At 43.1% G+C, this 15,595-nt stretch overlaps 1 non-coding gene across 1 annotated transcript; it reads right to left on the bottom strand.

The window, feature by feature from the left end:
- Positions 1 to 10,223: 10,223 nt before the first annotated feature.
- On the bottom strand, positions 10,224 to 10,330 carry LOC112088278. The gene has a single exon (XR_002900443.1). It is a non-coding gene; the product is annotated as a small nucleolar RNA R71 (small nucleolar RNA).
- Positions 10,331 to 15,595: the final 5,265 nt, after the last annotated feature.

The raw sequence follows: 15,595 nt of genomic DNA, 5'->3' as shown, positions 1-15,595 counted from the left end.
CTAATGTTTGAAAGTGCACAGATGTACGTTGTAGGACTTAGGGTGTCAGTCCACAGGGAAGATGTCTAATCTGCAAGGAAACACCAAACTGGGAGAGAAAGAAAAGTCAAAAATTCATCGGGGTTTGGGGTTTTTGGTTACGGGGTCCTAAATAAACCTAATCTAATATTTATGGAAAATAAAATGCAATGCAAATGAGTTGCTAAAATAATATCTCAAAGGAGTTCGACTCAAACTATAGACTCTAGACTCATAGTGGGCAATTTAGAGTTCTCTGGTTGATATGTCTATAATTTGCATCATTTAGGCTGCATTTTAGAATCCAAATCATGTGTGTTTCTCATACATTTTAGGTCTTTAGGCATCAAATTAGGCCTTAGGGTGTGCATTAGGTCCCAATGTGTCTTTGCATGGTTTGAGGTCTTTTTCAGTTGCTTTGGAGGCTATTTGGAGTTCAAGAAGTGTAATAAGGAGTTGAAATGGTGAAGGGGTTAAAATGGTGAAAACCGCTTAAAGGAATTTCTCGGCAAAAGCATGTACTGGCTGGATCAGTTTATCGGCTAAAATGCCATCAGGTGGTCTTTATCGGCTAAAAATGCCATCGGATGGTCTTTATCGGCTAAAAATCAGTACCGGGTGAAAATTTTATCGGGTGAAGTTTTATACCGAGACGGGAAATTTCATCGGCTAAAAAGCTTACCGCCGTACACGTTTCTCGGATATTTTTCTTACCGCGGGAAGCATTTCTCGGCTAAAACCCGTTTTCAGCTGCGCGCATCAAAGATTGCAAACCCGGGGAAGCTTCTGGTACGAATCAGTTAATGGGGTCTTCATCAAAGTTGAAGATCATCAATTCAAGATCCCAGAAAAGTTAGAATCACTGAATTCGGAGCAGTAAGTAGAGAGATATCGCCACCAGGAGACACTCCTGCCTCGCATAAATTCAAGAGCAAATCCGATGAGTTTCAAAGATTACGTGGGACGATACCTTTCCAGCTCGAATCAGTTTACAGAAACTTCATAAATATTTGAGATCTCTGAGTGCTATTTCCAGAACATCTGAGGTAACCCAATTTGGAGCTGTGGTCTGAATGATATCGTCTCCGGAATAGACGTCGGTCTAATTGTTATTTTTCTGCCGTTCCGATGCGATGCGAAGATGAGCAATCCGGGGAGCCTTCCACTTCCCAAGCTCCGACGGTTTCTTCACAAAAGTTTGAGCTGAATGAGTGATCTTGATCGTGGAGTTGGTTTCAAGTCATTTGGAGTTGTGTGCTAAAAGTTATTGCAACCGGGAGACAAGCGTGTCGGTACAGGCCTAAAGAGTTGTGATACGCACTAAGTGTTTCTGTGGGCCTCGGCATCATGACCTCGATATTGCCTAAGCCGAGGCTCATTCCCTGAAGCTCTTTGGTCCAGACCTCGTGCTAACCCCTCGGTGTATCAAGACCGAGGCATGCAAGTTGAAGAAGCAGAGCTGAAAAACGCTAAAGTGTTGAACGTGAACCTCAGCTTCAAGACCCTGGTATTTCATGTCGGACTTCATATGCCTTGATCCTTTGACTACCAAGCCCCTCGGAATTGAATGCCGAGGTCCCTTGTCACAAACCCAGATTCAAGAACAAGTTGACTCAGAGAATGCACGTGAAGATGGATTGAAGACTAGGGTTCATGCATGTTCTTGACTTGTTCTTCATAAGATTTTCATCCTGATCTTTGCTCACGTGCACCCCTCGACATCAAGACTTCGGCTTCACTCTCTCACACACTGAGATGCTCACTAGACGACCCAAGAAGAGCGTTCAGTACCCGGTTTGTTCCAGGCTGAGCCACAACACTTAGCCTTCATTATAAATAGTTTTTAGGACCAAAAACCTAATCATATTATCTCTTATCTGTTTTTAGCTTTGAGAACTTCCATATTTGGTGAAACGAAAGCTACCTACAGAGGATCTTATGAACGTTGCCGTTAGAGGAGACGAAAGCTACCTACAGAGGATACGTAAGCCGAGATGGATTCCGATCTGAAATGCATGATCTTATTCTGGCATGAGAGCGAGAGTTAATTTCCAAGGATAAGTGATTAGATGATTATGATGACGAGATTTTGCTAATCTTATAAGTGTCTATCCTAGTTTCAGGGTCATAGAAAATCCTTGCCTAGAATCCTTGTTGATGGGCCTTAGGGTTGCTCATCTTTTGCAAGCCCATTAGTCCGGAGTTTTAAGTTTATTAAACCCTAATGTCTGAAAGTGCACAGATGTACGTTGTAGGACTTAGGGTGTCAGTCCACAGGGAAGATGTCTAATCTGCAAGGAAACATCAAACTGGGAGAGAAAGAAAAGTCATAAATTCATGGGGGTTTGGGGTTTTTGGTTGCGGGGTCCTATATAAACCTAATCTAATATTTACAGAAAATAAAATGCAATGCAAATGAGTTGCTAAAATAATATCTCAAAGGAGTTCGACTCAAACTATAGACTCTAGACTCATAGTGGGCAATTTAGAGTTCTCTGGTTGATATGTCTATAATTTGAATCATTTAGGCTGCATTTTAGAGTCCAAATCATGTGTGTTTCTCATACATTTTAGGTCTTTAGGCATCAAATTAGGCCTTAGGGTGTGCATTAGGTCCCAATGTGTCTTTGCATGGTTTGAGGTCTTTTTCAGTTGCTTTGGAGGCTATTTGGAGTTCAAGAAGTGTAATCAGGAGTTGAAATGGTGAAGGGGTTAAAAATGGTGAAAACCGCTTAAAGAAATTTCTCGGCAAAAGCATGTACTGGCTGGATCAGTTTATCGGCTAAAAATGCCATCAGGTTGTCTTTATCGGCTAAAAATGCCATCGGGTGGTCTTTATCGGCTAAAAATCAGTACCGGGTGAAAATTCTATCGGGTGAAGTTTTATACCGAGACGGGAAATTTCATCGGCTAAAAAGCTTACCGCCGTACACGTTTCTCGGATATTTTTCTTACCGCGGGAAGCATTTCTCGGCTAAAACCCGTTTTCACCTGCGCGCATCAAAGATTGCAAACCCGGGGAAGCTTCTGGTACGAATCAGTTAATGGGGTCTTCATCAAAGTTGAAGATCATCAATTCAAGATCCCAGAAAAGTTAGAATCACTGAATTCGGAGCAGTAAGTAGAGAGATATCGCCACCAGGAGACACTCCTGCCTCGCATAAATTCAAGAGCAAATCCGATGAGTTTCAAAGATTACGTGGGACGATACCTTTCCAGCTCGAATCAGTTTACAGAAACTTCATAAATATTTGAGATCTCTGAGTGCTATTTCCAGAACATCTGAGGTAACCCAATTTGGAGCTGTGGTCTGAATGATATCGTCTCCGGAATAGACGTCGGTCTAATTGTTATTTTTCTGCCGTTCCGATGCGATGCGAAGATGAGCAATCCGGGGAGCCTTCCACTTCCCAAGCTCCGACGGTTTCTTCACAAAAGTTTGAGCTGAATGAGTGATCTTGATCGTGGAGTTGGTTTCAAGTCATTTGGAGTTGTGTGCTAAAAGTTATTGCAACCGGGAGACAAGCGTGTCGGTACAGGCCTAAAGAGTTGTGATACGCACTAAGTGTTTCTGTGGGCCTCGGCATCATGACCTCGATATTGCCTAAGCCGAGGCTCATTCCCTGAAGCTCTTTGGTCCAGACCTCGTGCTAACCCCTCGGTGTATCAAGACCGAGGCATGCAAGTTGAAGAAGCAGAGCTGAAAAACGCTAAAGTGTTGAACGTGAACCTCAGCTTCAAGACCCTGGTATTTCATGTCGGACTTCATATGCCTTGATCCTTTGACTACCAAGCCCCTCGGAATTGAATGCCGAGGTCCCTTGTCACAAACCCAGATTCAAGAACAAGTTGACTCAGAGAATGCACGTGAAGATGGATTGAAGACTAGGGTTCATACATGTTCTTGACGTGTTCTTCATGAGATCTTCATCCTGATCTTTGCTCACGTGCACCCCTCGACATCAAGACTTCGGCTTCACTCTCTCACACACTGAGGTAGTCACCCGACGACCCAAGAAGAGCGTTCAGTACCCGGTTTGTTCCACGCTGACCCAAAACACTTAGCCTTCACTATAAATAGTTTTTAGGACCAAAAACCTAATCATATTATCTCTTATCTGTTTTTAGCTTTGAGAACTTGCCTATTTGGTTAAACGAAAGCTACCTACAGAGGATCTTATGAACGTTGCCGTTAGAGGAGACGAAAGCTACCTACAGAGGATACGTAAGCCGAGATGGATTCCGATCTGAAATGCATGATCTTATTCTGGCATGAGAGCGAGAGTTAATTTCCAAGGATAAGTGATTAGATGATTATGATGACGAGATTTTGCTAATCTTATTAGTGTTTATCCTAGTTTCAGAGTCATAGAAAATCCTTGCCTAGAATTCCTGTTGATGGGCCTTAGGGTTGCTCGTCTTTTGCAAGCCCATTGGTCCGGAGTTTTAAATTTATTAAACCATAATGTCTGAAAGTGCACAGATGTACGTTGTAGGACTTAGGGTGTCAGTCCACTGGGAAGATGTCTAATCTGCAAGGAAACACCAAACTGGGAGACAAAGAAAAGTCATAAATTCATGGGGGTTTGGGGTTTTTGGTTACGGGGTCCTAAATAAACCTAATCTAATATTTACGGAAAATAAAATGCAATGCAAATGAGTTGCTAAAATAATATCTCAAAGGAGTTCGACTCAAACCATAGACTCTAGACTCATAGTGGGCAATTTAGAGTTCTCTGGTTGATATGTCTATAATTTGCATCATTTAGGCTGCATTTTAGAGTCCAAATCATGTGTTTTCTCATACATTTTAGGTCTTTAGGCATCAAATTAGGCCTTAGGGTGTGCATTAGGTCCCAATGTGTCTTTGCATGGTTTGAGGTATTTTTCAGTTGCTTTGGAGGCTATTTGGAGTTCAAGAAGTGTAATCAGGAGTTGAAATGGTGAAGGGGTGAAAAATGGTGAAAACCGCTTAAAGGAATTTCTCGGCAAAAGCATACTGGCTGGATCAGTTTATCGGCTAAAAATGCCATCGGGTGGTCTTTATCGGCTAAAAATCAGTACCGGGTGAAAATTCTATCGGGTGAAGTTTTATACCGAGACGGGAATTTTCATCGGCTAAAAAGCTTACCGCAGTACACGTTTCTCGGATATTTTTCCTTACCGCGGGAACCATTTCTCGGCTAAAACCCGTTTTCACCTGCGCGCATCAAAGATTGCAAATCCGGGGAAGCTTCTGGTACGAATCAGTTAACGGGGTCTTCATCAAAGTTGAAGATAATCAATTCAAGATCCCAGAAAAGTTGGAATCACTGAATTCGGAGCAGTAAGTAGAGAGATATCGCCACCGGGAGACACTCCTGCCTCGCATACATTCAAGAGCCAATCCGATGAGTTTCAAAGATTACGTGGGACGATACCTTTCCAGCTCGAATCAGTTTACAGAAACTTCATCAATATTTGAGATCTCTGAGTGCTATTTCCAGAACATCTGAGGTCACCCAATTTGGAGCATTCGTCTGAAGGATATCGTCTTCGGAATAGACGTCGGTCTAATTGCTATTTTTCTGCCGTTCCGATGCGATGCGAAGATGAGCAATCCGGGGAGCCTTCCACTTCCCAAGCTCCGACGGTTTCTTCACAAACGTTTGAGCTGAATGAGTGATCTTGATCGTGGAGTTGGTTTCAAGTCATTTGGAGTTGTGTGCTGAAAGTTATTGCAACCGGGAGACAAGCGGGTCGGTACAGGCCTAAAGAGTTGTGATACGCACTAAGTGTTTCTGTGGGCCTCGGCATCATTACCTCGATATTGCCTAAGCCCAGGCTCGTTCCCTGAAGCTCTTTGGTCCAGACCTCGTGCAAACCCCTCTGTGTATCAAGACCGAGGCATGCAAGTTGAAGAAGCAGAGCTGAAAAACGACTAAGTGTTGAACGTGAACCTTGACTTCAAGACCTTGGTATTTCATGTCGGACATCATATGCCTTGATCCCTCGACTACCAAGCCCCTCGGCATTGCATGCCGAGTTCCCTTGTCACAAACACAGATTCAAGAACAAGTTGACTCAGAGAATGCACGTGAAGATGGATTGAAGACTAGGGTTCATGCATGTTCTTGACGTGTTCTTCATGAAATCTTCATCCTGATCTTTGCTCACGTGCACCCCTCGACATCAAGACCTCGGCTTCACTCTCTCACACACTGAGGTGCTCACCCGACAACCCAAGAAGAGCGTTCAGTACCCAGTTTGTTCCAGGCTGACCCACAACATTTAGCCTTCACTATAGTTTTTAGGACCAAAAACCTAATCATATTATCTCTTATCTGTTTTTAGCTTTGAGAACTTGCCTATTTGGTGAAACGAAAGCTACCTACAGAGGATCTTATGAACGTTGCCGTTAGAGGAGACGAAAGCTACCTACAGAGGATACGTAAGCCGAGATGGATTCCGATCTGAAATGCATGATCTTATTCTGGCATGAGAGCGAGAGTTAATTTCCAAGGATAAGTGATTAATGATTATGATGACGAGATTTTGCTAATCTTATTAGTGTTTATCCTAGTTTCAGAGTCATAGAAAATCCTTGCCTAGAATCCCTGTTGATGGGCCTTAGGGTTGCTCGTCTTTTGCAAGCCCATTCGTCCGGAGTTTTATATTTATTAAACCCTAATGTTTGAAAGTGCACAGATGTACGTTGTAGGACTTAGGGTGTCAGTCCACAGGGAAGATGTCTAATCTGCAAGGAAACACCAAACTGGGAGAGAAAGAAAAGTCATAAATTCATGGGGGTTTGGGGTTTTTGGTTACGGGGTCCTAAATAAACCTAATCTAATATTTATGGAAAATAAAATGCAATGCAAATGAGTTGCTAAAATAATATCTCAAAGGAGTTCGACTCAAACTATAGACTCTAGACTCATAGTGGGCAATTTAGAGTTCTCTGGTTGATATGTCTATAATTTGCATCATTTAGGCGGCATTTTAGAATCCAAATCAGGTGTTTTCTCATACATTTTAGGTCTTTAGGCATCAAATTAGTCCTTAGGGTGTGCATTAGGTCCCAATGTGTCTTTGCATGGTTTGAGGTCTTGTTCAGTTGCTTTGGAGGCTATTTGGAGTTCAAGAAGTGTAATCAGGAGTTGAAATGGTGAAGGGGTTAAAAATTGTGAAAACCGCCTAAAGGAATTTCTCGGCAAAAGCATGTACTGACTGGATCAGTTTATCGGCTAAAAATGCCATCGGGTGGTCTTTATCGGCTAAAAATCAGTACCGGGTGAAGTTTTATACCGAGACGGGAATTTTCATCGGCTAAAAAGCTTACCGCAGTACACGTTTCTCGGATATTTTCCTTACCGCGGGAAGCATTTCTAGGCTAAAACCCGTTTTCACCTGCGCGCATCAAAGATTGCAAATCCGGGGAAGCTTCTGGTACGAATCAGTTAATGGGGTCTTCATCAAAGTTGAAGATCATCAATTCAAGATCCCAGAAAATCTGGAATCACTGAATTCGGAGAAGTAAGTAGAGAGATATCGCCACCGGGAGACACTCCTGCCTCGCATACATTCAAGAGCCAATCCGATGAGTTTCAAAGATTACGTGGGACGATACCTTTCCAGCTCGAATCAGTTTACAGAAACTTCATCAATATTTGACATCTCTGAGTTCTATTTCCAGAACATCTGAGGTCACCCAATTTGGAGCTGTGGTCTGAATGATATCGTCTCCGGAATAGACGTCGGTCTAATTGCTATTTTTCTGCCGTTCCAATGCGATGCGAAGATGAGCAATCCGGGGAGCCTTCCACTTCCCAAGCTCCGACGGTTTCTTCACAAAAGTTTGAGCTGAATGAGTGATCTTGATCGTGGAGTTGGTTTCAAGTCATTTGGAGTTGTGTGCTGAAAGTTATTGCAACCGGGAGATAAGCGGGTCGGTACAGGCCTAAAGATTTGCGATACACACTAAGTGTTTCTGCGGGCCTCGGCATCATTACCTCGATATTGCCTAAGCCGAGGCTCGTTCCCTGAAGCTTTTTGATCCAGACCTCGTGCTAACCCCTCGGTGTATCAAGACCAAGGCATTCAAGACCAAGGCATTCATGTTGAACCTCGGCTTCATGACCCTGATATTTCATGTCGGACTTCATATGCCTTGATCCCTCGACTACCAAGGCCCTCGGCATTGCATACCGAGGTCCCTTGTCACAAACCCAGATTCAAGAACAAGTTGACTCAGAGAATGCACGTGAAGATGGATTGATCAGACTAGGGTTCATGCATGTTCTTGACGTGTTCTTCATGAGATCTTCATCCTGATCTTTGCTCACGTGCACCCCTCGACATCAAGACCTCGGCTTCACTCTCTCATACACCGAGGTGCTCACCCGACAACCCAAGAAGAGCGTTCAGTACCCGATTTGTTCCGGGCTGACCCACAATACTTAGCCTTCACTATAAATAATTTTTAGGACCAAAAACGTAATCATATTATCTCTTATCTCTTTTTAGCTTTGAGAACTTGCCTATTTGGTGAAACTTGCTTCTTTAATCAGATATCTCGTTTTCACGTAAAGATCTTGTTCTCTTTCATTTCTTTTCATCATCATCATCAAAGCTTCTAATCATGTCTAGCTTCACATCTTGCAAAGGATCTAGTTAGCTCTTCATGATTAGTGAGTAGTCCGCTTATGAGGTTTTAGATAGGTAGATTAAGGTGCTTTCATGGTAGACTAGCGAGTTTAGTGGTCTAGTCTTGCATATTTCATTCTCTAACCGGTCAGATCTCTAAGCTGGATCCATGAACATCACATGCGGTCCAGTTCTAAGACATGTTCTCGCACCAAAAGTTTGTAGAAATGTCTGAACCAATCGATTAGAGGTTTAAGAGTCTTTCATCATGATTGTTCTTCTTAAATGACTTATTGAACTGGATCTTAAAGCTGATTGATTCATGCTTCTCAAAAGGGATTTTGGTATATATGAAAGGGGATCAGTTTAGAAGCTTAATACCTTCATGAGAGGATTAACTTGTCTTTGAGTTCATGTTAAATGAAGTTGCTTGATAATCTTGATTCATTAACTCGCTAGTTTAACTTGGAAGCACCCGAGTCCTTTATCCTGTCTAAAGCCTCTGTTTTATCATTTTATCATCATCCGATCATTTTGTTAGTTACTTGCTTGTTATTTGCATCTTGTGTAGTTTAAAGTTCATAATTTGTTCCATTTCTGTTCTTTCTTGCATTTCAAGTAGCTTAGTCATCAAAACCTTTTCATGAATGCACCTGACTTAAGTAATGAGCACAATAGACTAGTGTATACCACAAGCTTGGATTTGATACCCCTTGTACTACAAATACATGGGACTGATACCTCTTTAAAGACCCAAAAGTCTTAGCTATCAATTGGCGCCGTTGCCAACTTGTGGGAGCATTAGTTTCTTGCTTGTTCTTGAGATCAAGTCTTTATCTTTTTTGTTTTACTGATTACTTTGCAAATTCTGGCTTTGCTTTAAGGTGTATGAGAACTAGATCTCGCAGCTCAGAATCACCTCTTCCTTATAACAACAACATCAACCGGCTAGAAAGGAGGGCACGAGAGAGAGCAGCACACCTTGAACGGTTAGGCATGGCAGAACAGCAACAGATTGAGCAACAGGATCAAGAAGCCGAGCACCAGGCTCATCTAAACCAAGCGCAGGCCGAGAGAAACGAACAACAGGCCTTTGTAAATCAGCAACAGGCTCAGCAAAATGAGAGGCAGGCTAAATAAAACCAGCAACAGGCTAACAGAAATGAGCACAGAAAGTTCCTCAGCCTCCATAGCCAGCTCAAAGGCAACCTCCACCGGTCTTTGTTGGAGAAAACGACCGAGCTAATGCACATCAATATAGAGCCGAGATCCAAGCACCACCTGTGCAAAATAACAACTTTGAAGTTAAAGCTTCCCTCCTCAATATGGTGCAGAACTCCAAGTTTGACGGTTTGCCCATGGAAGATTCTTTGGAGCATCTTGATCAGTTTGATCGTGTTTGTGACCTCACTAAGATAAACGGGGTATCAGAAGACAGCTTCAAGATCTGCTTGTTCCCATTCAGTCTTGGTGATAAAGCACATAAATGGGAGAAGAATCTTCCAAGGGGAACTATACAAACGTGGGAACAATGCAAGCTCGCCTTCTTGTCCAAGTTTTTCTCCACATCAAGGACGGCTAAGCTGAGAAATCAAATCTCAAGCTTCACACAACACACCAATGAAAGCTTTGGTGAAGCTTGGGAGAGATTTCAAAGCTATACTAACCAATGTCCACACCACGGCTTCTCGGAGGCTTCCCTCCTAAACATATTATACCGAGGTGCACTGCCAAAGATAAGGAACCAACTTGATACCACATCAAATGGGAACTTTCTTGGGAAGGAGATTAACGCAGCAATGGAACTTGTTGAGAATCTTGCAATGTCAAATGATACATATGGTGAGGATTTCGACAGAGCTAACCGATCTGATGGGTCTAGTAAAGAGTTGTGAATGGAAAAAGATATCAGGGTGCTACAGAACAAGCTAGACAAAGTACTTGTGGCTACACAAAATCCAATACACTTTGTAGGTGAGTTTGATGAGCAAGGACCGAGCTTTCACAATGTGAATGAGGATGGTCTCACACAAGATGAGATCAACTATATTGGGAACCAACAAAGATATCAGCGGTTTAACAACTTTGGGAACAATCAAAACCTCTCTTACCGCAACCCCAATGTAGCAAATCCTCAAGATCAGGTGTACCCTAATCAACATCACCAACAAAGCCATGCTCCTAAAGCGCCATTTCAGAACAGTTTTCAGTCCAAGCAGCAGTTCAGTGGGCAACAACAGAGTTATGGACAGCAGAATCAACCGGCTCAAGGTAGTAACTACAACAGCCAACCACAGCAACACAAGTTTCCACCAGGGTTCAGTCCACAGCCGATGGGTCAGCAGCAACAGCAGCAGGCACCGGTTCAGAGTCAGACGGGACCAGACATGTGTGGGCATCTCCAGCAGCTGTTACAGAGTCAACAAAGGGTTGAGAGTCAATATGCGTCCATGCAACAGGATATAAGGGAGCTTAAGCAGAATCACGCTTCCATATCATCAAGAGGTCCAGCTTTACCTAGAAAGCCGGAACCAAACGCCAAGGAATATGTGAACGCCATCACTTTGATAAGTGGAAAAGAGCTACACGCTCCAGCACCTAAGCCAAAGCTCATTGAGGACAATGAGAAAATTGGTGGGGAGGCAGCCTCAAAGGATGAGCATGAAGATGAGGTTTTGGAGAAAGAACCGATTAAAGACAAGGCTAAAGAGGTGGAGAAGACACCTGAGCTTGAAAAGCCATATGTTCCACCACCTCCATATCAGCCTAAGATACCATTTCCAGGGCGGTTCAAGAAGAAAATTTTAGATAAAGCCAAGGCAGTATTTGAAAAGCACTTAGAGAATAGTCAGATGACATTGTTGATTATAGAAGCTTTCCTAATGATTCCTCAGCTTGGGAAGTTTCTAAAAGACGCAATATTAACAAGACAAAAGAGCTTCAAGGGATGGTCGTCTTGAGTCACGAGTGCAGTGACATCATTCAAAAGAGATCAGTGCCAAGAAAGATTTCAGACCCGGGCAGTTTCACCTTACCATGTGCAATCAGTCCATTGAAGTTTTCAAGCTTTCTATGTAACTTGGGAGCTTCTGTGAGTTTAATGCCTTATTCAGTGGCTAAAAGACTTGGGTTTAAGAGTTATAAACTGGCAAAGATCTCTCTAATTTTGGCTGATAGATTAGTGAGGCTACCAATCGGCCTACTTGAAGATCTACCTTTGAGAATCGGTGAAACAGAGATCCCCACAGATTTCATAGTTAGATAGATGGATGAGGAGCTTGTGGATCCCATCATCTTGGGGAGACCCTTCTTGGCAACAGCAGGAGCGATCATTGATGTGAGAAGAGGCATGATCGAGCTGCACATTGGTTCTGAAACCATGAAGTTTGATATAAAGGAAATGATGAAGAAAGCAACCTTTGGAGGTCAGGTTTTCTACATTGAAACCATAGAGGAGCTAGCTGATGAGCTCCTTGAAGAGTTAAACGCAGAAGACCCTTTACAAGTGGTCTTGACACGGGAACAAAGTGAGCACGGGTTCTTGAACGAGGAAAGCGAGATGTACAAGCGTTTCTTGGAGCAGATGAGGGAGCTTGAAGCCGAGACAAGGTTTTGGAGCTCAGGCAGAGTAATCTCGGTACTTTGGACATCAGAGGGTCCAAGACTTTGGGGAGACACCTCGGGGTCTCATGGCCGTGAAATCTTATGCTGAGGGCAGTAGTAAACCGCACGAGACGGAAAATGCCGAGGGAGCTGTTCCGAGGCAATGCAGCTTCGATGCTGATTGGAACGAGGCTGATACACCCCCTGTTGAGCTCAAGCCTCTACCAACAGGGCTTAGGTACGCTTTCTTAGGCACAAACTCTTCATATCCCGTAATCATCAATGATAACTTGCTAGATCATGAAGAGCGAGCATTGCTTAGCGAGCTTAGAAAGTTCAGGAGAGCAATAGGGTATTCTTTGGCCGATATTAGAGGCATCTCTCCTGACATATGTACCCACAAGATACACCTAGAAGACCAGACTATGTCTTCTATTGAGCATCAACGACGTCTTAACCTGAACCTTAAGGAGGTGGTTAAAAAGGAGATACTCAAGCTTCTTGAGGCAGGAATAATATACCCAATATCTGACTCAAGATGGGTATCTCCTGTTCACGCGGTGCCCAAGAAAGGTGGTATCACGGTGGTAAAGAATGAGAAAGATGAGTTAATAGCCCAAAGAACCATAACTGGTCATCGCATGTGCATAAATTATAGAAAGCTGAATTCTGCATCTAGAAAATATCATTTTTCATTGCCATTCATTGACCAAATGCTTGAGAGGCTAGCTAACCATCCTTACTTTTGTTTTCTTGATGGGTACTCGGATTTCTTTCAAATCCCCATAGAACCCCGAGACTAAGAGAAAACTACATTTACATACCCTTATGGTACCTACGCATATAGACGCATGCCCTTTGGCCTTTGTAATGCATCTGCGACCTTCCAACGGTGCATGATGCATATCTTTTCTGACCTCATTGAAGAGAAGGTGGAGGTGTTTATGGACGACTTTTCCGTCTATGGCTCCTCTTTCTCCGATTGTCTTTCCAACTTGTCTCAGGTTTTAAAGCGATGTGAGGAGCACAGCCTTGTCTTGAAATGGGAAAAGTGTTACTTCATGGTTCAAGAGGGCATCGTGCTGGGTCACAAGGTCTCAGAGAAGGACATAGAATTGGATAAGGCAAAGATAGAGGTCATGGTGAATCTACAGCCTCCGAGTTCAGTCAAGGGTATAAGAAGCTTCTTGGGTCACGCCGGCTTCTACAGGAGGTTCATCAAGGACTTCTCAAAGATAGCCCGACCGTTAACAAGGCTTCTTTGCAAAGAAGTGGAGTTCTTGTTCGATGATGAATGCATGGAGGCGTTCTTAAAGATCAAGCAAGCTCTGGTGAGTGCACCGATTGTTCAAGCTCCCGCTGGTCCTTGCCATTTGAGGTGAAGACAGATGCATCAGACTATGTCGTGGGAGCTGTCTTGGGGCAGAAAAGGTTAAAAAGTTGCATGTAATCTATTACGCAAGTCGCACATTGGACTCGGCTCAAGAAAAGTACGCAACCACTGAGAAAGAAATGCTAGCAATTGTGTTTGCGTTTGATAAGTTCAGGAGCTACCTAGTGGGATCAAAGGTCATAGTCTACATGGATCACGCGGCTTTGAGGTACCTCATGACCAAAAATGATGATAAGCTGAGGCTTCTTAGATGGGTCTTTTGTTACAAGAATTTGACATGGAGGTGCAAGACAAAAAGGGAATGGAGAATGGAGCTGCCGACCATCTCTCATGGTTAAGAGTTGAATCAAAAGTGCCTCTAGATGATGCATTACCCGAAGAGCATCTCATGTTAGTCAAGTATTATTTGGAGATTGAAGAGGCTGATACGATCAGAGAAAGAAGCCTCCCATGGTTTGTGGATCTTGTGAACTACCTCTCATGCGGTTTAGAGCCACCAGAGTTGGATTCCTATCAGAGGAAAAAGTTCTTTAAAGACGTGATGAGGTATCATTGGGACGAGCCGTATTTATAAGTGCTTAACAAGGACCATCTTTATAGGAGGTGTTTAGCTGAAGAGGAGATTCACCCTGTGTTACAAGAATGCCACGGTTCTGCTTATGGTGGGCATTTAGGGGCTTTCAAGACGGTGGCCAAGGTTTTACAAAGTGGGTTTTGGTGGCCAACGATGTTTAAAGACGCCAAAAGTGTTGTCTCAAGCTGTGAATCATGTCAAAGGCATGGTAACATCTCCAAGAGAAGTAAGATGCCTCAGAATCCGATCTTTGAAGTGGAGGTCTTTGACAGTTGGGTGATAGACTTCATGGGGCCGTTCATATCTTCACACGGTAACCAGTACATTTTGGTGGCCGTAGATTATGTGTCTAAATGGGTGGAAGCGATTGCAAGCCCCAAAAAAAGACTTAAAAGTTGTTTGTAAGCTTTTCAAGAGCATTATCTTTCCATTTTTTGGAGTACCGAGAGTTGTAATCAGCCATTTCATCAATAAGACCCTTGAGGGCTTGTTAAAGAAACATGGCGTGAGACACAAGGTGGCTAGCCCTTATCATCCACAAACAAGCGGTCAAGTGGAGGATTCAAACCAACAGATCAAAGCAATATTGGAGAGGACCGTGAACAATTCAAGAAAAGACTAGAGCAAGAAGCTTGATGATGCTTTGTGGGCTTATAGAACCGCTTACAAAATCCCCATAGGCACCTCACCGTTTAACTTGCTATATGGGAAAAGCTGTCACTTACCGGTTGAGTTAGAATACAAAGCTTTGTGGGCAGGGAAGCTATTGAACTTTGACATCAAGACGGCTCAGGAGAAGAGGGTTCTACAGCTTCATGAACTTGAAGAGATCCGATTAAACGCTTTTGAGAGCTCTAAAATCTACAAGGAAAGGACCAAGGCACTTCATGACAAGAAGATACACAAGAGAGAGTTCAAAGAGGGGGACCAAGTGCTTTTTTTTTTAACTCAAGACTTAAGCTATTCCCTGGAAAGCTAAGATCTAGGTGGTTCAGGCCGTTTAAGGTTCTTGAAGTGAGACCATATGGAGACATTGTCTTAGAGGGAAAAGATGGTCACGGTTTTGTTGTGAACGGTCAGAGGATCAAGCATTACTTGGTATCTGAAACAAGAGAGGGAGCTACCTCAGTTCCTCTTCTTGAACCCGAAACCGCCTGAAAAGGTAAGTAAAGTCAAACTTAGAGACGTTAAACAAAGTGCTCTTGGGAGACACCCTAAGCTTATCCTTGTATATATTTCATTTTAATCTTTCTTTTTCTTTTTATTTGAAGCTTTTTGAAGGGTTTGTTAAGTGTTTCAGGTCTAAGCAGTGTTCAAAGTGTGAATCTTGACAGAACGAATGCAAAAAGGCTTGTAAGAGACACGGCCTTGTGTTTTAAGAC

This window comes from Eutrema salsugineum, unplaced genomic scaffold, assembly GCF_000478725.1.
Source record: "Eutrema salsugineum unplaced genomic scaffold, Eutsalg1_0 scaffold_15, whole genome shotgun sequence".
NCBI lineage: Eukaryota > Viridiplantae > Streptophyta > Magnoliopsida > Brassicales > Brassicaceae > Eutrema > Eutrema salsugineum.
The sequence above is the reverse complement of the archived record's forward strand: the minus strand, read 5'-3'. Positions and strand labels throughout refer to the sequence as shown.